Genomic DNA, 22,664 nt, shown 5'->3' with positions numbered 1-22,664 from the left:
AAAAAAACTGCGAATAAACTGTTCAAACGGATAAGTTGAGTATATCTTCCTTGTTCCAAGTAACACTGTAGCTGGCATCCTCAAAGTTACTGCTTACGAAAGCTGACTTACCTACGAACTGCTCCTGACACATATTTAATTTAGTAATTACTGAAAAAACAGATTTTACATTGCTGAAACAAACTAGTAGAAAGAAGTTTACCCGCTGTTAAGGTAAAAAAAAAAGATAAATAAAATTACTCATTCGTACGTCTATCCTCAAATATATATCTTCCCTTAGAAATACATAGGTTATTTTACGTCGAAAAGATTTCATAATCATTTTTTCAACTAATTAAAGGCATAATTTTTTCGTGCCTAGGAAACGTGTCGAAAACTAGCATGATTTGCCATTCGGCTAGGAAATTTGTTTAGGCGGAATAAAGCGGTAACTGTGTTAAAAAAAAAAATCGTTGTAGCTTGTTGTGAGTCCTCAACGAAACAAACGGTCTCCCAATTATAATTTAGGCCTTCGTCTCTATTTTTCGATATACTACTTGCACTTCATCGCATCCGAAATGCAATTACCTGTGAAGCAAAAATATATAAGTACGACCTCAGCCTCAATGTACAAAGCAATTATTGCTAACTAACCGGCATATAGAGTTGACTTGTTCGGCTGTGAAAGATGGTGACACAGTAAACGGTGGTCAACGGTGCGCGCTTATTAGATATCTATTGCTGATTATTCAAATAGAAAACTAGTGACTTGTCGAACGTTCATGGAAATTTATATTGTCAAAGGATATACATTTCGAGAAGAAGCTTCGCTACGCGTGGCGGCATCGGCGGCGTGACCGCTGCATGCAACCTTAACGCCTGCGTCCTTTCTCTCTTTGCTGCAGTGTTATCCTCCACCATTGCTCCAAATGGTTCACGTTCAGCAACCCTATAACGTCCGTGTCACGATGTACGCCTGCCGTTAGCCGATCGCGGCGTTGCCGCTGGTCCGTTCGCTCGCTTTGACCCTGGCTTGCGTTCTCCAAAGGCGAGCAGAGGGACTACACGCGGAGGAATGGAGAAAGAGAGACAGCGCGTGAGCGGAACAAGGGCGGACGGACAAAGAAAACGACAGACTTCATCGACGGCACTTTCAAGCCGCCACGCCGTGCGCCCGTTGCGTTACTCGTACCAACACTAACGATAGTGCTCCAATATCCGAGAAGTGATTAATAGATTATTAACAACTATACTGTAAGACAGCTTCTTCTTAATTGGAACCTTGGCCTGATGCTCGTCGTTGAATTCTATAAAATGGCGACTGTTAGAGCTGGCAGGGTGTATCCTCTCCTGTCATGCATTCTTCTATAGGATGGGAGGGATCTGTCCCACCTTGGTCTCCTTTCACGCATGATCCCCCCAAAGAGACAAACAAGAAGCATCTGAGACCTAAGACAGGCTATGCTTGTTGTTAGAACGTACCAGACGAGCAGGTATACCATACCATACAATACAATACAACATAAAAAAGAATACAAATTCCTGTCAGAGTGAGAGGAGCTCGCCCGAAGATGCAGGAATAGTGTTGCTTGCTCAGTTATCCGTTGCAAACCATGTCAGGCAACTCCAAAAGCCAGCGGGAACATACGGCCTGTGCGAAGGAGCTCGTGGCCAAAGGTCGTAATACGACAGCGATCGTAATTCTTGTTATGAACTGTCGAGGCCAACCGGAAAATCGCAGCACGTAGTTGAGGGGACGAGCGAAATTAGGCGTTCTGCAGATTGTTGCTTTTGTCTGGCTATATCCGTGATGATCGAACGGCCATTACCGGCTGCTAACGGTGAGGACTCGCTCATGGTCTGGCCATTGCTGCCGCTAATGGGGAGCAGCTAGCTTCGCAGGCTGCCTTAGCTGATTGTTTTTCTATATCGTTTCAGGAATATTATTTATCTATACCAGATCTGCATTATTATTCTGTGTACTACTTAGCAACCTTGAGCCTTTCACGACGCACTGAGAAAAATTAAGAAACTACATATATATACATAGGCTCTACAACGGGCACTTACACGCTCTTTAGGCCTATACTAAGTCCCCTAACATGTCAATACTGACCTGGCCACTTTTTCAAGTCGTCAAACCAGGACAATATACAGGGTTGCGAAATACTAAGCTGTGCAGCATTCTATATTTGTTCTATGAAGAAACAACAGATTACTAACAGAATCGATGTAACAAGATAACAATCATGGGTGTGGCGTTGCTGATAAATCTATATATATATATTGTACATAATATAACACATATGACGACTAACCCTGTGCAAATGGTTTTATTCTAAGCTGAACGCCTTGTCCATGAACATATATAAATTGTACGATATACAAACGCTATATATATCTATGTTTATATAAGATATATACAGCACTTAACGCCGCATCACTGGAAGTGTACAGCTAATACTAATCTAAACAAAATAACAGGTAAAAATAATCCAGTGTTGCTACGTGTTGAGCTTTTCAGGGTGAGCACGTACCACATTATACTTTGTGCCGTAAATATTATGAGTTTAAAGCGAAAGACAGTGCTGAATAGCAACTGACCTAGACAAACTTGGTAAGTCTGATCATAATTTAGAGCCATTTCGGACAACTAATCTAGAAATTTTAATCTAATAATAACTAAGAAATTTTAATTATTTTAACAGCATCATAATGTGCATTTTTATGTTACCGTTGTTCCTCGTCAACAACCGCTCCAAAGTCATACTTTATAACCCATGAAGGCACAGTTTTATATTCATATCGTAAAGCGAACGCGAGGCGTCGAAGATACGATGTACATAAGGCCAAATATGCCTATTGAAATGCCTATGAATCCGGGACGACTCTTAAAGTATCGCTTTCAACAAGTTAATTAACAGTAAAAAGCAGAATAAGGTTAACAATTACGTCATGGTTGAACTAGAATATGTTGTTTTCTAACGTTAAATGACATGTATACAGGTTAATATTTACTTTACTCTTTATATAAAATGATATACATACAATAGATATACATTTATTATATGCGTTCGGCGTAGTTTGTAGTTAGTTATTGTAGCTCGCAAAAATTATCGATCAGCAACGACGATGGGCGTCCAGAGATCTTCCTTGAGTTAGAACAGCATTAGTTCTATTGTTTTAAAGACAAAGGGCAGGTTTCGATTACGAATTGCTTAGCTATTTATTAAACAAGGTCGAGACGCAGAAAACACGCCGACAAAAACTGGTCCTATTAATGCCCTTTCGTAGAAATGGGTGTAATTGACTATTGTCGACGCCCCTGTCCACCCCTTGAAGCGTAAACTACAGGTACAAGCTTTTCTTTTTTTTAATTATGTAGTACGGTTCATCGGTGTCTTGGTGGCAGTCATTCTAAATGAGCTTCATTTAATAAATCACTTTTGCGACCTTTTTAATTATTTATTATAGTTTACCGTATTAATCCTCTACGTAGAGTCTAGCCCGAGATGGGAGCATTTTTGTCTTCAGGTCGAGTGTGTCGTGCAATGTGTGACTTTTTTGTTGGTGAAGCAGCGCCATTTTTGCTGAGCTAGTACATAAATTCTTCCCTCTAAATTGCAGCTGGCGTTCGACAGACATTCAGTGCCGTTTATTGTAGGGACGCACAGATTCAAGGAGTATTCTATAGATGGATGCTCTCTATGCCTGCACGGCCATTCGCGTTTGTTTAAGCCGTAACAGTACTAAGGTGCCGTCCTTGATAGTCTAAAAAGAATCGCTTCTATCCATGTGGTACCAACAGTAAACTGGACGTGAAGAGCTCTCGAGGCCGCTGACTTATTTTAGCAGTGCCTAGCGTCCTTCAAGCAAGACGTTCAGGGCTGCGAAGTAATACGCGAAGAGAAACGCATTGATAAGGTTCCATGTTCGAGATAATGAGCTCCACATGCGATTTTGTTGCAAGATTTACCAAGTACGTCCGTTACAAAAAATAAGAACCGTCTTTTTAATTTTGGGCTGAACCGTTCAACTGAATCGCTCTCGGGCTCACATCCATGTCTTAGTACACTCGTTCTAATTAGCGGTGCTCGATATTGAGAATAAGCCAGGTAGTCTGGTGGAGCGCGTCGGTGGATTTTTACTAGCCATAACTCATGTACATTAACGCGACCACTATATGGCTGTATTTTAGAAGGCAGGATCATAAAGCCTTGACTTAAGGACATGCCGATGTGCATCTGCGTAGCACTATGCGGCGTCCTGTGATCAACACGTTCGAAGGCGTTGCGACCATTGCGGTACGAGCGTAGCAAAGCATTAACGGATAAACAGATGCCAGTAACTTTACCCATTTCTATAGACATACTCTAGTAATGCTTGGCAGCCATCGGTAGACAAGCAGTCTTACAAAAATGTCTAATCTAAATCAGTACTGGATAGATAAATCGTTTAAATGCACAATGACAGTTATACTATTATAATCGTCACCATACCTAGCTTGATTAATTAAACTGTCGTTAAAATTCCCGGCTGAAATAAAATGCTACATAAGCTTTTTGTTTTTTGCTTTCTTTTTTATTACACTTTTAATAGTTAGCACATGCATTTCACTGTTGCATGTCGAACAATGGCTACTATTGGACTACTAATGGACTGCTATTAGAAAAACCGTGTCCTTGTAACAGTTGTACATCTCCATTCGGGCAGCGGGGGCTGCAACTTGTCACCCCCAATTTCATTTCAACATAGCATAAACATGATGCAAGCTTGTGAATTCGTGCCTGTGTGTGAATAGCTAACGTAAACACAATTACTCCTAATAATAGTTTGGCAAGAAAGAAGCTGTCGGTGCTGCTTCGATAACCATATTTGATAACTTTGTATTAGCTTTATATCTAACAAAGCGTGCCTGCACTTTCATATATTTTTCGTTCTATATGGTTCTGCCATTTTTGCCTTTCACTTTTGAGACAATGGTAAGGACGCGTTTATTGACTCATTTCTGCTACTACGATATGTACTGTTTACTCCCGTTTCTTTGATCTGATAATACTAGCTACTTTCCTTTTTAGTGTTGTCTCTGGATGGATGGCCGTAATACAGAGAAAATTAAAGGTAACAAGCCAACGACAGATAACGAAAGGATGCGATCGGCTCTGACTTACGGGATCTTCGACCTTGAGAAGCTGAGTGCCCTAATATTTTAATATTCTTCAAAGTTCCTTGGCGTTTAACTCCGAGTTTCCTTACTTCAACCTTCCCCGAACCGTTTTGCTACCTTTTTGTTTGCAAGACAGAACCGCGCTGGCGACAAAGCGCTTCACGTATGCGAAAAGAGATGCGTACTAAACAGGCTCCTAAGGAATATCGATTGGAGCAAAGCGGTAGGTTTTTGAGGGTTTCAGAAACGGATTATGTGGTAAAGAGATTTTTGCGTTGAAAGACCTACGCTAGTTCAATTGTCGTCGTCGTCGTCGTCGTCTTTGTGCCTTCAACGTGGGCTCAATAGGTGTTGCTGGCACTGATCTATATATAAGAGAGTGACTCAATAGCGTTTTCTACAGGCTCGTTGCATTTCGAAGTCTTACTCACTTAGCGCACGTTAGGACAGTCGTGTTTGGGCGCCGTGCAGTTTGCACGCTGTGAAGGTGGCACGGGGCAACAAAAAAGGAAGAACAAGGTGTTCAGTCGCAAATATGGACAGAACAGACGATACCTGCCGGTTTCACCGCCGCCATCGAAAGAGTCAAAAAGCCGCCAAAAAACGGGAAGCTACTTGGATATGTGAGCATTACCACTTACACCGTTACAACTGGTTCTATCAACCGTCGTTGGCTCCGTCGTTGAGATACCACGACGATATCTTAGTCTTAAAACCGTTCGACAGTACCAAGAAGGAGCGCCTTTTTCAAAAGTATACTGGCAACAGCAGAAGAAGGAAGGAGGCGGTGGGGGAAGCCGAGAAGAAAGAGAGAGAGTGCGAAGAAAAAAAATGGACAAAGAGTATCGGCAGGCGCAGAGTACCTAGCCGCTGCTGGCACTGATACTATAAAATAAAGTAGGCAAGTGGCAAACTTGGACACTTCGTTTGATCTCGTTGGGGGCCAGTTCTCTGTGGCCACAGCCATTGCCCGACCTGTTTTCTGACTGCGTGTCGCTTAACAGGCAGCTTTTGATGTAGGGTTCCGTTCAATGTTTGCCTTTTGTGCTTTTCTCTTCCAAATATTACGCTTCTTCCGCCGAAAGTGCATGAAACGCTAAAGAGAGAACTTGCATGGCTATGGTACGCTTACGGCTTTTTGCTGCGAATGGGGTTAGCCACGGGACCAGATGCTATGCTACATGTCTGAAAGCTGGTAAGCGACAAGAGGTCAAATCGGATTGACAGATAAACTAAAGGATAACCTAGTTCAAGCGGTCCGTTGGCATACTATGCGTACAATAGGCGTGCACATGCCGTCTTGACCCTACTTTCAGGCTTCGTTTGCCAACGCCTTGCGTTTTGTATTACCTTTCGTAACGCGTTAGACGCGTAAGGCGATTTCGTGTATTACTATTGAGATGCTTGACTATTGCTGAACTCTGACGGTCCTATCTAACATTCTTACCTATGTAGCTAGTTTTTTACACTTGTGCCGTATTGTTCCGAGCAGTCATTCGTGTGTCACTACGAATCAAGATATTATTGCTCTCTGGCCCTTCGTTCTGTTGCTTCTTTGTTTTTACTGAATATAAGTTTAAATTCCAAATCTTGGAATCTTGGTTATAACAAAGGTCGGAGCTATAGATGTTTTGAAATGAGAATTATTTATAATGTACTTTATTATATTGTGTCACTTTTACGGAATGCGTGAGCTTAATAAAAGCATACGTCGTTATCATTCCCGTACAGCTGTGCCGTTCGGCGTAAAAAGTAGTAAGCATGGTAAAAAGCTAGTTTTTATTCACAGATACTATTAGTAAATTTTAAGCGATCACTATAGAAACCCGCTACAATTGATGGTATCGAGATGACCTCGTCTGCCCTACTGCGCAGTTCGTGACGCTAACCATGTTAATGCGTCATACATACATCTAGTCGAATGAAGACATGGCACACGTTTGTTTCAATGAGTTAGAATACTTCCACGCGTCTTGCAACGGCATGACTTCGGCGCCCTTTCTTGTGGATGCACTGATATTTTGGGCTGACCGGCGCTCCCTTCTCAACGCGGCCGGATGTGTATTGCTTGTGAAAAGATCAAATAGTACACTTCAGAAATTAACTTATAATGAAAACATTTATTGAAAATAGTTTGTCAAGGTAACGGTTAGTTCGACTCTGTTTCAATATGGACTTGATCACAACATTTCCAACCAGTAAAACACAGGTAATACGTTTTAACTACTAATAATATTATTTATTTGCTGTTCACTGTTGACAAAAATAGCTCACATAAGCGACTGCGTATATAGGTGTCACTCTGTTAGCATATCCATACTTGTAGTTTTTCTTGGAACAGTCGCTTCCGTTTCCATAGTCGGTTTTATTATCTTTTCGTCGCGGTCTGCTTCGTGTCACTTTCGAGAAAAACGTCTCTTGCAAAAGTACCGCATGGCGGCGCCTGTTGCGTTCTAAAGCACGCCAACGCTTACAGCATTATGTTACATTTACATATGTGCTCCCCCTGCTGTTGCCCCCCCGACGACACTGGGTCCAGTCTGCCTGCGTTCGCAATTTTTGGTAATTAAGGCCTGGTGACCAGTCGTAGCAAGTATTAGCAGTTATTCCACTTCCTTGATTCTATCTACTTGCCACTCGTTTTCCTTGTTCCTCTTCGTTTGTCTTTCTCGTGTTGAACATTATTCGTTTCTCCTGCGTTTCCCGTCGTTTTTCTCGTGTTCTTGCTACTGTCCCACGTTATCTTCTTTCGTTTGTTCACAACGAGTCGAAGTTTGCACCGTACTACAATTTGAGCGTGGTCTTGTAGAGAACAGCCAACATTCGGCGCTCAGCCACGCTCGCTACTGGCGCCGCTGGCGGCGATTCCTACTGGTTTTTCCTGTCGTTATTCGATTCGAGTGGGCGGCCGTAGAGTCAGCCCATAAAGTGGGCGCTATGGAACGAAAGAAGCAATGGGCGCATGAAGAGATGGAAGAGAAATTTAGGTATCTATCCCCAACTCGTCGAGCCTTCTCACGAACTCGTTTGCACGCATAGTGAGGAGGAACATATCGTTAAGGAAGAAATCCGACTTCAGCAAGGCGTTCGGCAAATGACAATGAAGGTGATTCTGTTAAGTGAGGGAGTCGTGTTTGTAGGCTAAGAGCGCACATCCGGATGAACGAGTCGAGTAGGATACATGGTCAAACTTGGGCACAAGATTGCAGAAAGAGAACAGGGTCGCCCGCCGGATTTCTTCGTTCGCTAATGCTCAATAGACTGGATAGAAAATGTGAGGGGTTATCCTGAAGCCGGGTACACAGTAACTGTGGGTTTCTCTGAGCAGCAGGCCTTGATAGGTCTGTTCAATATTGTTCGCTGTCAAATACTAAATGCGGTGCGCTCGTATCGCAGCACACGCAGAAAATGACAAATCGCGTCGGGCCGCAGCACGTGGCAGCCATATTAAAAGCTGTCTAACGAACTGCAACGAAAGCGCTGCAAAACGTGTCCAACGTGCGTGGCCTAGGCACGTGCACGGCCGAACGTACACTGCAATGTACAAAGGAACCGGCGGCAGCTATTGAATACCACCGGCTAAAATACAATCTCATATGAGTTCGTAGCTCACGTTGGATGGTCTTTTAGCATCTGGAGAGGCTTACCTTAGATGGCATTCTAACCTGTAGCAGGCTGGACTTCGTATCCTTTACCGAGGCAACAACAAGCGTCATTGGTTGAGCCAGCCAATTTGCAGCTACTTTCGTTTATCAACTAACGGAAATTGTTAAACTATCCAGAGTTGTCATCCTACATACAGTAGAGAGTTCATAACAAGTAAGACGGCAAAGGATCCCTACGCAGAACCCAACGAACGTGCATTCACGACAGTAAATCGAAATACTTCGTGAAATTGCTTAGTCAATTAGAGGAGCGGCCTCTTAAAAAGACTCCAGTTGACTGATGTGGATTCTCCTTAACATAAGGAGTCCAAAATTGGGACGGAGCCAGAAAGGAGAATAGGCCAACGCACGAGACATTAGGAAAAATCGAAAATACTTCTTAGAATGCATTACGTATATTTGAAAGTCAAGAAGTGTTTTAAAACAAAGCACTGCCAATACTACAACAAAAGTGAACCTAAATCTCGAATGTTTTCTATCATTAACATGAGAATGCTCCCTTTGTCAGGCAGTAACGTATAAAACGACGAAGATAAACGTATTATTGCAGACTGCACATTTTCCAACGTTTTCTATTAAATAATCAGAAATTTAACGATTCTGTTCGTGGACGTCAATACAAATACAAAAAGTCGCACACGACGCAAATGAGGCACGAACAGCACAGAAAAGCTGAAAGAATATTCCCACAGAAGATAAATATTGGTGGCACATCATTAGTAGTACATGACTACCCCTACAATGGTCGTTCAGCTTGCTACAATATATTAAACAGTGTCTCCATTAATATAGATAGAGGTAACGTAACGTATCAAAGTGGACCCTAAATATGGACAGTTACTGTCCATGCTAGCCATGTATGTCCACGACAAACCTATAAAGCTGCTTTTTTAGACGGTACGGCATGTAGTGCCGTCAACAAGAATTTCAGTAGAATGTGCTCAATAGCAGAATTTTTGCCATTTTCCATATGGCGCTCGAGATCTGTTTTGCATTTTTGACATACGCTTGCGTATTTCGTAAATGAAGTAAGCCACAAATCAACATTTTGTACGGTGTCAACGCTTATACGAAAAGATGTTATTTAAACAGAAGGCGAGAACGACTCAAAGACGCCGATAATAGCTGCTTACGGTTATTTGCGTGATAAATTCCAACGAGAAACCCAATTCATAGGGTTTTTGTTCCCGGAGCTGAACAAGAAAGCTTAACTGCACGAAGCAGAGATTATGCTAGCTCGATCGTGAGCGGAAAGTCTCAGCTCGGTCATAGATTGTAATGGCTTTCGTTTTTTTTTTTTGTATTGACTCGAAATGAATATGGAAGTAGTTATACCAAAGATTGATGCCGACAAGGATCGTTTAGAGCTATGCTGTACCCAAATTGGAAGTTTAAGCTGGAAAACAAATATTAACCGGCCCTTCACCATTCTGGTATTATGGTACAATTTCGCCTGCAGAATTCACATTGATAAAGGAATCTTATACAATGCGGCCTGAAAATACACATCACTTTAGTATTTATATTAACTATGCAAGCTAATAAACAATATCTTTCTATTCTTGATCCATGCGTGTCAGAAGATTGCGAGATAACACGAACATCTTGTTGTTGATAGGAGTAAATAGTTCGCACCCATGTGCTTGTCTGACTCTCGAACGAACGCCACAGCGCACATTAGCTTTTATTTATCGGTCCAACCTTTATATCAGTCGAGCAAAGCTTATAGGCTAAATGTTAGTGAATGAAGTATATTTAGAAGGCAATAGTTGTGACGATCTATTTGCGGCTTTGAATGAAGTCTCTATTCTTAATAAAGGCTTTAGGACAAAAAAAAAAGCGTAATCAACAAAACTATCTACAAACAAATTGCAACGGCCTATGTTACCTCAAATTTACAGCTTCTAACGCTGATTGATACTGTGTAACGCTGATGAACTTTATTTGTTAATAAAGCGCTTTGCTCGATCTCAATCTGCTTACCTAAGCCGATATAATTATAGTTGTGATGTAATTGGCAAATGCGGTTTTGCTTAGATTGTCCAACGTTTCTAGATTTGTTTCTTCTATTTCTGACAATAAACTAGACTTTTTAATATCTAATCTGGATGCTGGTGTTGTAATTTTTCTTTCATTCCAGCATTCAATAAAGCTCAAAGCCGGTGGCTTTCCTATCAAACCACGGCGCTCTTTGGCTACCTGGCTCTGTTGTAGTTTTGTGAATCCCCGCTGTTTGCTGCCCACGGAGGCCAAACAATGACACCAGCCCCTGAAAAGTATGCCAGCGTGTCCCGAGTACTTCGAACGTACCACCAAGGTAAGTTCCGTCTACAAGTGAGATTCAAGCTGTACCTCGCATGAGTGAAATCGCTCTTAAGACAAAAAAAAAACGTGTAAACGTAAAGTGTTCGTGTAACAAAACGGGAATGGTAGTCAGTAGCAGAATCCAACTCTAAGATATTCTCACAGAGTGGTTAACAGAGGACACGACCGACACTGGAAGGCTATAGGGCGTAAGACCTGAATCCTCGTATTGAATTCGTAGTAACGCAGCTGTTTGAATAACAAGGGTCTATAGCACATTATAGCAAATTAAGGCTACATACGAACCTATTAAGATTTTAGTGCTTGTTACTAAAAGTGTCAGACCTCTCCAAAGATAACAAAAGCAGTTAATGAAGACGAAGACACACAGACATCAACAACAGATTTGGATGCTCCTAGGGTTTTCATATGCCTGCAATACTAAACCTAGGCGACACTAAGGTAGAACAATGTTCATATATGAACATGACCTTATTAACGTCGAAATCTAAGATTCAATATTGCAATCCTCAACTTCAATCTCAAGTTTTTCCCCTAGTAATCGTACGAGCTTCTCCAACTAAACTGATCTCTGAAAGTGATATGGATATATCCTACAATCCAGGTTACCGAGGGTCAGCCGTTGTAGGTGTCAGTAAGACGGCAAGAAGACAGTCTTGTGAAAAGCATCAGTTGTGTTCAAAAATATACATATATTTAAAACTTGCCAAGTTTTACACTATCCAATGAGTGTAGTAACGATAAATAAATGGAAAATTATTATATAAACGTTTTTGCGATGCGGTTCATCTAACCTGTTTCATGTTTTTCGTATGAACGCTTCAACTAGAATTCACGGTACATGGATAACGAGTTTTGTGACGTTCCAAAAATTGCAAAGAATTTTGTACGGGGTACGATATGTCCTATACGTTCAGACCACCCCTTTTACTTTAAGAAAAAAAAATGTATTTGCAAAAAAATTTTAGTTAAAATCTTCCATGACTAACATACGAATCGTTGTAAGGTATATTTTCATGGGAACGTTCAACCTCTGCTAGCGTACGTTGCGAAGAAGATTGCAAAACTAGATATTTGAGACCGAGCAGCAAAATCCTCGCCGACCGGATTACGTCCTACTTAAATGAGCTTCTGCGTAGTAGCTTGTAAGCGGTTCGATTCAATTATGTGTATATATACATGAGAAACCTATCCTTTTCTATTGTTAGCGGCGTTGTTTTATGTAAGAGAAACTGGGTCATCATTCAAATGTAGTGAGTTTTACGCGCTTATGTGACCTGAATACTGCGCCAGCTACCGAACACCAACGTTGCGACAAGCAGGCAGGATATTCTCCCTATTCTAAATTTCATCAGGTCATCGGGTTTTTTTCGGCGATATGTTGGCGATTTACTACTTTCGACAATGATTTCGGTGATCTTACCGGTATTTGTCTCACGGTGCAGAGACCCTAGGGGTATCTAGCCTAATCTCTCCGTGGAACTAGCATTCGTTCGAAAGCTGCTTGGTCTCCTGGACATCTGGCACATGTAGGAGTCAAAATATTATACTAAACTCGCTTGTACGATGATGCCATATTGGGTATGATGACCTTCATTATCGTAGGATAGATTTTATTGGTTTTACTACAGTTTACAAGCTACCTGTAGGTTAGACAGTAGGCATGACGGTTTACAACGGAAAGATAAACAAGACCATATATGTTTTGATTGTACTTCCAGTTAGTAACAGAAAATGAACGATGAGAAAGCTCGGGTAGTAGATAATACAGAAGAATAATAGTTTGAAATTGTACTTGATGCTAATATTTCTGCCAATCGAACGTTTTTAGAAGGGTTGTAGTACTGCACACATGTTTATGTAGTTAAAAACTGATGATAGCAATTTTGTGTTGGATCATGTTGTGTGTGAATATGACAGACAATGATTCCATATTTGAGAATAACCTTATTTTATAACGCTGCGATACTTAGCGACACTGTTTTTTCTCGAAAACTGTTTACTCAGATATCGTCACCCGGACGTTCAGCAGGCGTGTTGTAGTGGGCCATAGAAAATTTTAACAGGTAAGAATAGATTTTCGATCCTGAAGCTACAGAGGCCTAAACAGCTTGCCATATAAGGCTGGCATTTGGCAGAGGTTCTGTTACTAAAAATAGCTTTTATTTAAAACATTCCGGTAAAGCAACGCATGCGAGAGTGAGCCTCGAGGGCGACACCCTGCGAAAGTAAATAATAAAGTATTGAATGCTATTATGGCCGACTTATTTCAAAGCGTACGAGCGTTTGCATTCAGGATTGGCGCCCCTAAAAATACCACACTTCTTCACTTAGGCCAAACGAATGAAGTAAAAAAATAAAACAAATCGATGTAATAAAAAATCAATACAGGGACGCTTGTTCCTCTTTACTCTCACATTACAATAGTGACCCGTCCTTTGGCTCAAATCGTTCGATCTGTACGATAACCGCAGACGATCATACCAATAGGTGGGGTACAGTTCAGCCGGCGTGGCATTACTTAAAAGCAAATGTCTAGTTGCAAAAGCTTGTGATGCCTCTTTTGTGATCTAATGCAGGCGTTATCCACTGCAGCTTCATGGACCCTGATTTGTCGACTACTGTTGTTGAAAGGTACTGCGAAAAATATTTGTCAACGATGTTTTTCGAAGGCAAGGGCAGAGTGTTTGGAAAAAATTAGCAGTATATTTGCAGTTCTTCATGGATGATCTTTTAAACGCCTTAATTCAATTTCAAATCGTATTGACCTTGAGATAAAGGGGTGACCATATCGGGATAATAATTTCAGTTAGATTTTGATAACATGCTGACCAACTGAAGGCATTTCAGACTATTGATTCGAAGTCAAAGATAGACACACTTCGTGATGAGAGCTAAGCGCCTAAAGCAAAGCTCAGACGAAAAGCATTGAGCAATTTACTCTACAAGGTTGAAGTGCAAAGGAGAGAAATGTTCATTGCAATAGGAAGTGCTATAGGAATAAGTCAAGTGCTACGGGGTAGCCTAATGGCTAGAACACGCTGAGGGAAAACCTAAGCCAGCATAAATATCGAAATACCCAATTAGGCCTCGTATGATTGGATTTCTGGGACAGGGGTATACGGGAGAAATGCAGCAGGGTAACCGAAAGGCTAGGACAAACTTATGAGTCGATTAAAATAAGGTTACGGAAAAAAACCTGATCGAAAAAAAGAATTAAAGGAATAGCTGCCGATATTTGAAATTAGTCAGGAGCTTATTGAAAATATAGCTCGACTTGAAAGATCTTTAAATTAAAAAATGTTAATACTCTTATACACTGCCAGATCAAGTTGTAGAACTTCCTCGGAGACGAACTCTTGGCGTACCGCCGACAGCTCATTCAATGCATAGTTCAATCCAGCTCCTCTGTGCTTTACGGTTTCCTTTACCAAGTCATCCAGAGAATCAGCAACAGTGCGTGCCAAAACAGCAGGAGTGATTCGTAACCCCTTCAACGTGACAGTCTGTTGTGCATCGAATTTCTCAGACGCCAAACGTGTCTATATGCAAGCGTGCCTCGCCCAGTTAAACAAGTCAGGAAAAGGGCATTTCATTCAACAAGCCAAAGTTGGAAGCCATCCGTCGGCGCAACTGAGATCGAACGTGCGACGCCAAACGTCAAGCAGGAATCCAAAACGGATTGAATAACTATGAATTTTTGAATTTGTTACAAGGGTACAGAAAGCTATGTCCAGTCCCACTGACGTGACTACGCCGAGACGGCTACAGGAAATTATTTTCGACATATGCGTAGTTTTGCAATAACATGACTGAAAACTGTGAGTTGATATCATATGTTTGAGCCACTCGAAACTTGGTTGTCAGCCTTAAGACTATAGTCAACTGAGGACAATGTCTCTAGGGGAGAATCGGAGCTGATTATCGCGTTCAATGCTTCAGACGTATTTATATACGTAAAGGCTTGGCTGAAAATTGTATGCACACACATTGACAGCTTGTGTACGATCTTACAACCTGTGCCATTACAAACACATATTGATGTGCGGACGATAAGTAGCTGCCAGTCAAGCATTTGGCGGCTCCTGTCTCCCATCGCTAGTATTCATCGATCTATAATCTCTGGTGTACGACAGCGTAGGGTCCTTCTGTTGATTGCAACCAGTTGTCGGCAGTCGACGAATAGAGCGAGGAACTGAGTCGTCGTCATCGTTGTTGCTATGGCGAATAAACATTAGTCGACTATTATAACAATAGTAATAAAGAATGTTATTATGCTATTGTTATCGCTGCGATCATCGTATCCTCTAATATTAACGCCTCGATCAATGGAGACACGTGTAGACACAATCTTATATATACATGGGTGCTGGCCTATACAAATGCTCGTGCAATCTACAACGGTCCGACAATGGTGAAGAAAGATTTATGAGGGACCGCGCCGTTTCCGTAAATAAGTGCTATAGAGGTCCGAGCAACGGCTATGAAGCCGAGGTCCGACAGTCATTTTTTGTACGATACAATGGGCGAAGCAGTCGCGTTAGATACGTGTGTACGCTCTTTGTTGTGTTTCGTAGCGGTGTATAATAGAGAAAACGTCAATACGCTTCCTTCGAACAGCGCAAGCTTCCAAATGTGATACCAACTGCAATGACTGGTCGTAGTTAATCGATGAATCGTTGTGTGGGCTGGCGACAGGCAGCAGAATAGGTAAGCACACCATCATTTTCACGTTGACTGGCCTAGGGCACGCATCAGGCCATGTTGTTAAGCTCGAAGCAAGGCACTCCTCGCCAGGCTCAAGAAATAACCTCGCGTACAGCGTAGACTATGATCCATGTTATTCGGTTTGCTCTTATTGGATGCGGTTTTTCGAGGATGATCAAGACAATCCTTCTTGTGTTTCAGATCAGAAGATGAATCGTTAAGCAAGAACTTACCATTGCAATAAAATTCGAAAACACAGGACGGAAAAGCGTTTTGGTTCATGGTCGCTACCTTGCAGGGTTTACATATAAAAGTACATATGCACAATGATGATGTATTTGTGTTCGCGTATGAACGTGCACCTCGAGCACAGTCTAGCTTTTGGGTAGACTTTTTTTTTTTGTACAATTCTGCTATCGCTATATTCGAAGGTGCTATCTCCAGTGTTATTTTTACATGTCTAGAAAGACCGCCTAATCCAAGGAACACAGGAAAAATAACAAGCGTCAGTATACTGAGCGCTGGCCAGTAATTCTGCTCTATTCGGTACATAGAACACAATATATCATATTTACCCTTGCAGCCGAACAGCCGTATACCGCAACTGTTAGCGTCTGTGAACCTACCAAATCACAGACTAACTTATATATTCCGACGTCTTCGCTATTCGCAAAGTTGCTTTGTACGTTTGGGCGCTAAATAAAATTTGAGATGAGATGACCCAAATATATGGCTATGCCTGTACCACGAATGCAAAAGAATAGAATCACAAAGCAAAGCGGTTCGTGTGCACAGAGCAGCGAGGCCTGAATAATATCCTGGGGCTAAGTGACCCACTAACTGAATGTTCACACAAAGGCTAGAAAAAAATTGACCTATCATTTCACTATTTCCTGTATGACACGCTCACGTTTGTGCAGGATTTACAATTGCGTTTGCCCGCACTTCTCCTAGTTATCGTTTGATAGCAAGAATATTGATCGATGACCGCGGCAAGGGTGTGGTGACGGCAGACTGACGAGAGTCTAGTAAGCGTCATCACAACCACCGATGTTGCCCAGCTTTAGCGTACATTAAAGAAACGTCGTACAGTTCCGTTTTCCGCGGCGGAGAGAGCGACGGCATGCCTATATCGAACTTCAACGAGATTGAAGCTGAACTACTGATGCTGGATGCTGATGGTGATATCTTCTATTACAGTGATAAAAAGAGCTCTCGCGACACCGTTTCCGGTATAGTGAGAAGTCTGCCTTTTTTCCAATTTTGACCCGTTCGAGTCGAAACGGTCTGAAACTGAGAGACATTGAGGCGGATCGAATTGACAATATAGGAAAGTCACTGATATGGAGGAGGATTGGGAGGCTTCCGAAATAGCAATATAGTTTTTCTTTTTCTTTAATGGAAAAGACATTGGGAAGCTGCCACGGTTAAGTAAGAAGATAAATGCGAGAAGGTCAAATTTTTTTTTCCTGTTCGGACAGGACAAAGAAGCGATAATAAAAGGGTCGAAAGGACCAGGGGTAAGCCGAGAACAGGCAAGCCACGTTTGATCTCACAAAGGAAGGGCTCAGATATTTGGCATATTTACTCCCTTCATATTATATCCATTCAATGGGCCCAGTAGTTTGCTCAAGAGAGCCTGAATAAAGCCGATGAAACGTTATAATGTCAGTCTTTGTCTATAACGTCCCTTAACATTTTGCTTGCTGAGAGTCAATTCTTATTTGCTGCCAAAAGATTATTTGTTTTGTTTACAGTCGTGATGCTGACGCCATGTTATGTCCATGAAATATGTATATTTAAATAAACAGGATAACACTGAATGGGGTACGGACGTATTTTACCAATGTGCTGCCTGTAAATGTGAAAGTAACACTAGTCATTTTCAAGTAGCTACCGTGTGTATCGTCTATTGCAACGGGTTATAATTAAAGGGTTTTTTTTAATGTTATTATTCAAACATTAGTTTAGTGTATCGTCTATTACGTCTATTTATCCCTTTCTTTGCTAACTTATTATTTTTTGATGACTAAGCGCAATGATTGATACGTAGTTGGAGCCACAGTTAAGGACTAAATATCAGTTTGCTTGATGGCAATTTGACATGCACGTTAAGAGACCCTGCCATACAACAGACAAGATGTGAGTGCCGCTGCACTAAGCAGATGGACAAAAATGGCGATATACTGGGCGAAAACTAAGTTTGTGAGCCTTTTCGTATTGATGTACCATACTGCGGCTTGTACTCAAGTGCACGTACTGCCCGCCAAGCTTCATTATATTTAATAGCAATCGAACTTTAAAGTACATGTGAGTCCGCGTTTTCCTCTCCTTCTTCCTTTTAACTATGTTGATAAGTAATGTCTGCCCGCTAGCCGGCAGCTAGCACGTCTATGGCGTTCCTCTTCAAAAGAAGATCAGTCCAAATGCTTGACGCTTTCTCAACGTTTCTCCATTATTACGGCTTTCCTTTGAGGTACTTCACTCTACGTGTTTGTTTTCGCTGTCCTCCTCCGCGACTTCTGCTAGTGTTCACCTAATTTTCCCATACATTTTCCTTGTAAATACAAAATGAAACGTTGGCGTTCTTTTCAAGCCTTTCAACAGTCCGGTTAGATAGCATTAATTGTAGTACTGCGAAATTTGGTCCTGCGACGCTAGACGACAAAATTGCTCATAGTGCTACCTAATAGTATGCTATTATAGCGTACTTAGTAATGGACAACAACTATAGTGATTCTGTCTGTATAATATATTAGTCCGCTACCTCTTGTCGGCTGCCTTCGCTATAATTACGGGTATCGATTTAATGTTGGACCATGCCTTCGATTAACTGAGATGCCCGAAGCCGTTGCTACTATTTAACGCATTGTAGATGCGCCCGTAGTTTAACTTCTGTCTGCCTAGAAGACTGCATGCCATATAGTACTTAAAGTATTTATTATTTCTTTAGTTTTCAAATCAACAAGTACCATCGTAAATTGTCATGTTATTAGACCTCGTAATAATAAGCTTACGTGAAAACATTTAAGACACTTCTTTGTAGGAGTTACACAGGGATGGTGGGTTGGATGGTTACCGTATAGATTACAAACATGCGCTAAAAGTATAGCTAGTAAATGATGACGAATAGAGGAAATACCTACAAGGTGTCACAGGTAACTAACAACACAAACGATTTCTATCCGAAGCGCCTAAAATGATCCACTGGTCAAAGTTTACCTGGCCGCTAGTGTTTGTAGAGATAGCAGTTAGTTGACTGGACGGGCCTGTCGCCATAACCTACTTAAACAGTTTCTCTAGGAAATCATTGAGCCACGATACCCGGCGCTCTGTTAATAATGCTAAGTAATTTGGCGCCTTTCAATTTCTGACTCACGATTGCTTTAAGATTTAATAGGCAATCGATACATTTTTAATAGGTATCTTCAGATGTCAATAAAGCACATTATAGCGATATGTTGTGTCGTACCTAACCTTTCTTATGTCATATAAAATTGCTATTCTATTTAAACTTTTACTTAGCTGGCTTTTAGTGAAAAATATTAGCAAAACCAGAGAGAAACAGTCGTTTTATAGTATTCTCGTGGACTTACGTGGACAAGTACGCGCCGCCAAGTATCTAAGTAATGGATTGTAGCCTCGTGGTGCCGGTTGAATCTTCTACGAACGACAGCGAACCAGTTGCATCGCTAATAACTGTGCTTTTTTTTATGGTAGTTAAATCTTAGCTTGTGCTACTTAGACATCTCAGAGTGAAGCTTGATGCTTTCTAAGTATTCACGAAATACCTCACGCTGCGCCATCGGGACAGACTGGAAGGCTTTTTATTGTGACCGTCGTCGTCGTCACTGTTGATGTCGTTTGTGCTATTGTTACTGCATTGATGCAAATTTGTCTCGTTTTATCCTCACTTGACCTCTTTCCGGCCGCTTCCACGGTCGAAGGAACGTACGGCAAAAAGCGCTGATGAAGATGTCGGGGTGGGGGCAGCTCTAGCAAAAAAGTCCGGTCAGCCGCCCTAAAGAACGCTGTTTTCGAAAAGCTTCCCGAAGCACCTTTGCTATCCTGCAGGCGAACTTTGAGATTGCTTACTCGTTTACTGCTGTCTGTCGTTGTTGCTATCTGCGGTACGCTATTAGCGTTACTGCGGCGGTGCCAATGACTGACCTCTGTTCATACCAATCTCATTCTAAATGAGAAAAGGGCTTCCTTTGAACAGATTTTCTGCTAACGCTATAGCTGTTTTCTGTTAGAATCGCCATAAGGTTGCGAAGGCAATGCTTAAGATAGTTGCGAACCACTTCGGTTATAACGAAACCTTAGCTGGAGTCAGAGGGGATAAAAAAAATAACCGAAAAAGATTCATTCGCCAACAAACACAAAGACGAGCGATATCAAGTGGCAGCAAGGGAGAAGACTAAACGAAGCCTGAACCACTTTTATTTGCACCGAGGAGCAATTTCTTCTGAACGTCCCCTTGCATGCGTCTCTGTCTATGTGAGCATTAGGTGAGGATCAAACCTAGCGACTGCGGCAATCGCTTACTACGCCACATTGGTCAGCGCAGTATTTAACATGGCCTGGTACTGCACAGTATCAACCTTCCACCATTCACCATCAGCCGATCGAAGATGAAGCTGTTGCTCGATGGTCGAGTGCGATCACTCCTATGTAATTTTCATGTTTATCTATATTCGTTTGTGTACTTATGTGTCTGCATAAGGAATCCCTTATTGGGTAATTCGTAGGCGCCTATGAACGGTAATGACTGCTTACGATTGAAACAGCACCTATTTTTGCAGTTTACCGTTTACTAGCTTCAGTCGCTACGATTATTACTGCTCTATCCAACGTGTATCTGGTGTCTACGGCTGCTCCTACTATGGAGGCCTACCGGTAGCGCAAAATAGTAAAGGGACGGATAAATGCAACTGGTGTATAGGCCCTTACACTGGAAGCGCTGTCTGCATTTCTCCTGCTTAGAGAACGTTAAGGCACAGCACCCGCCGATTAGCGTTCCGGATGGATGTGATGGTTATGAGGTTTTCCGCGTTTGACTGTGAGCTCTAATGGCGACCGACTCCGAACGAATGCGTTCAACAGCATCGAACGATACACGCGACAACTATTTGCAATACAAGAGGCTTTAGGCCACGCCTGATGCATGGCCACAGCAGACCCACTAGCCCCGTTGCACAAGCGCGTTATGTCGCAGTTTTAGAAGGTGCGAGCGCACACAGCTCGATCTTTTCTCCGAGGCCAGTGATTGGCAACGACACAGACGGCGTGAATACGATGACCCGTCATTTGCCGACACTTTAGTCCACTCGATCTGGTGCACTAATACCGTTGCCTTTGAAGTATTGTCGTTAATGGTTTGTATTAGTGCGCGTGAATGTATAGTAATAGCACATAACAACGATGCGTTGGTTTAATGAAAAAAAAAAACTCATCTTCGTTTCTTTGGAAGTTAGCAAGTTTTTCGTTGTCATTGTTTGAGTTCAACGAGTCATTTCGGTTACGAGATTTGTTTTGAATCTAGGGAGGCTAATCAATGGCGAGGTAGTCGTCGTAGACAAATCACTGATGCATCCGCAGCATTTTGCACTATATCAAGCTGAATTTTACATGGCCTAGAAGAAGGTCAGATCCTAGTGATTTCCAATTGAAATTTGGTTTGGACAGAACGTCAGTGATCTTGCAGTTTCTGCTATCGTTGTTTTCTATATATATAAAAAAAAAAATATATATATATATATATATATATTTTTTTTTTTTTTATATATATATAAGAAGGCAACTTTTAACAATGAGAGCTAGCAATTGAATACTATTGAAACGGGGCTTTATTGGCGCATATAATCGATGAATATCTGTCCTTCGTATTAAGAAATTACTCTCGTACCGTGGTTCAAGAAGGACGCCGTGGATCACGGATATTTGTTCCAACGTTGTCAAAATGGGTCAGCTCTCTTGTGATATTCCGGCAAAAAAACGTCTGAGGATTCACACATATATAAATGTCTTATTTTTAGCCGAAGTCGGGACCGCTTTTACTTAACATCACGATAAGCTGTTTTTTTTTCGTGTGCACTTCGTGATATTAATCAGTTGCTCCAACTTTATATATATATATATATATATATATATATAACTCGGATTGTGTCTGATTATAAATGATATCAATATGCAATTGATTTCGCATTGCTTCCAGTTTGAGGCCTGTCTATTAATATCTTATTAAGTTTATTAAATGGTTCTATGCCGTATTGACAGACCCTGGCAACTGTCCGGCATTGAAGCTACTTTTCTCGACGAACCTAATCTTCCAAATTGTTAGCTAAATGGTTGTATCGGCGTCTAACAAGGGATCATACGTAACGGAGTTACAGCGCAAGTATCAGAAATACTAGACAAACTTTTATATGACGTGCAAGGCAACATCTTGGCTAAATGTTAGTTGATGGATTCGGAAATTTGGAATTGCGAGTACTGAAGAGTTTCGCAGCACTGATAAAATAATCGTTTGGAAATGCTCCAGTTTGTTTCCGTTTTTCTTTACGTAAATGTATCTAACAGGCTCATTTGGCTAACTCAAATAGCTGGCCTGTTCTATTACTTCGTTATCACCTTTCTCACCTGTCTCGAAGAAGGAACACATCGGACAGATAGTAGAAAACATAAAATATTCTGTTTATTATCATCGAATATATGACGTACTTCGTATAACAGTTGATGACAACAGGAGACTATTAGAAGCGACTGAGGAATCGAGAACGAGGTATAGAAAATGTCAGTCTTGCCCAAGAACGTCTACT

The 22,664-nt window shown here is 41.5% G+C and overlaps 1 protein-coding gene across 3 annotated transcripts in view; it reads left to right on the top strand.

Annotated features, from left to right (window-relative positions):
• The window catches only part of LOC111263677 (dual specificity calcium/calmodulin-dependent 3',5'-cyclic nucleotide phosphodiesterase 1A), a 285,107-nt gene that overhangs the window by 8,560 nt on the left and 253,883 nt on the right, over positions 1–22,664 (top strand). For all 3 annotated transcript variants that reach the window (XM_086969741.1, XM_086969739.1, XM_086969742.1), the window contains exon 2: positions 10,952–11,128. The gene's annotated coding sequence lies outside the window, so the exon portion shown is untranslated. The remainder of the gene's footprint in view (positions 1–10,951; positions 11,129–22,664) is intronic.

Source organism: Varroa jacobsoni, unplaced genomic scaffold, assembly GCF_002532875.2.
Source record: "Varroa jacobsoni isolate VJ856 unplaced genomic scaffold, vjacob_1.0 scaffold_781, whole genome shotgun sequence".
Taxonomy (NCBI): Eukaryota; Metazoa; Arthropoda; class Arachnida; order Mesostigmata; family Varroidae; genus Varroa; species Varroa jacobsoni.
The sequence above is the reverse complement of the archived record's forward strand: the minus strand, read 5'-3'. Positions and strand labels throughout refer to the sequence as shown.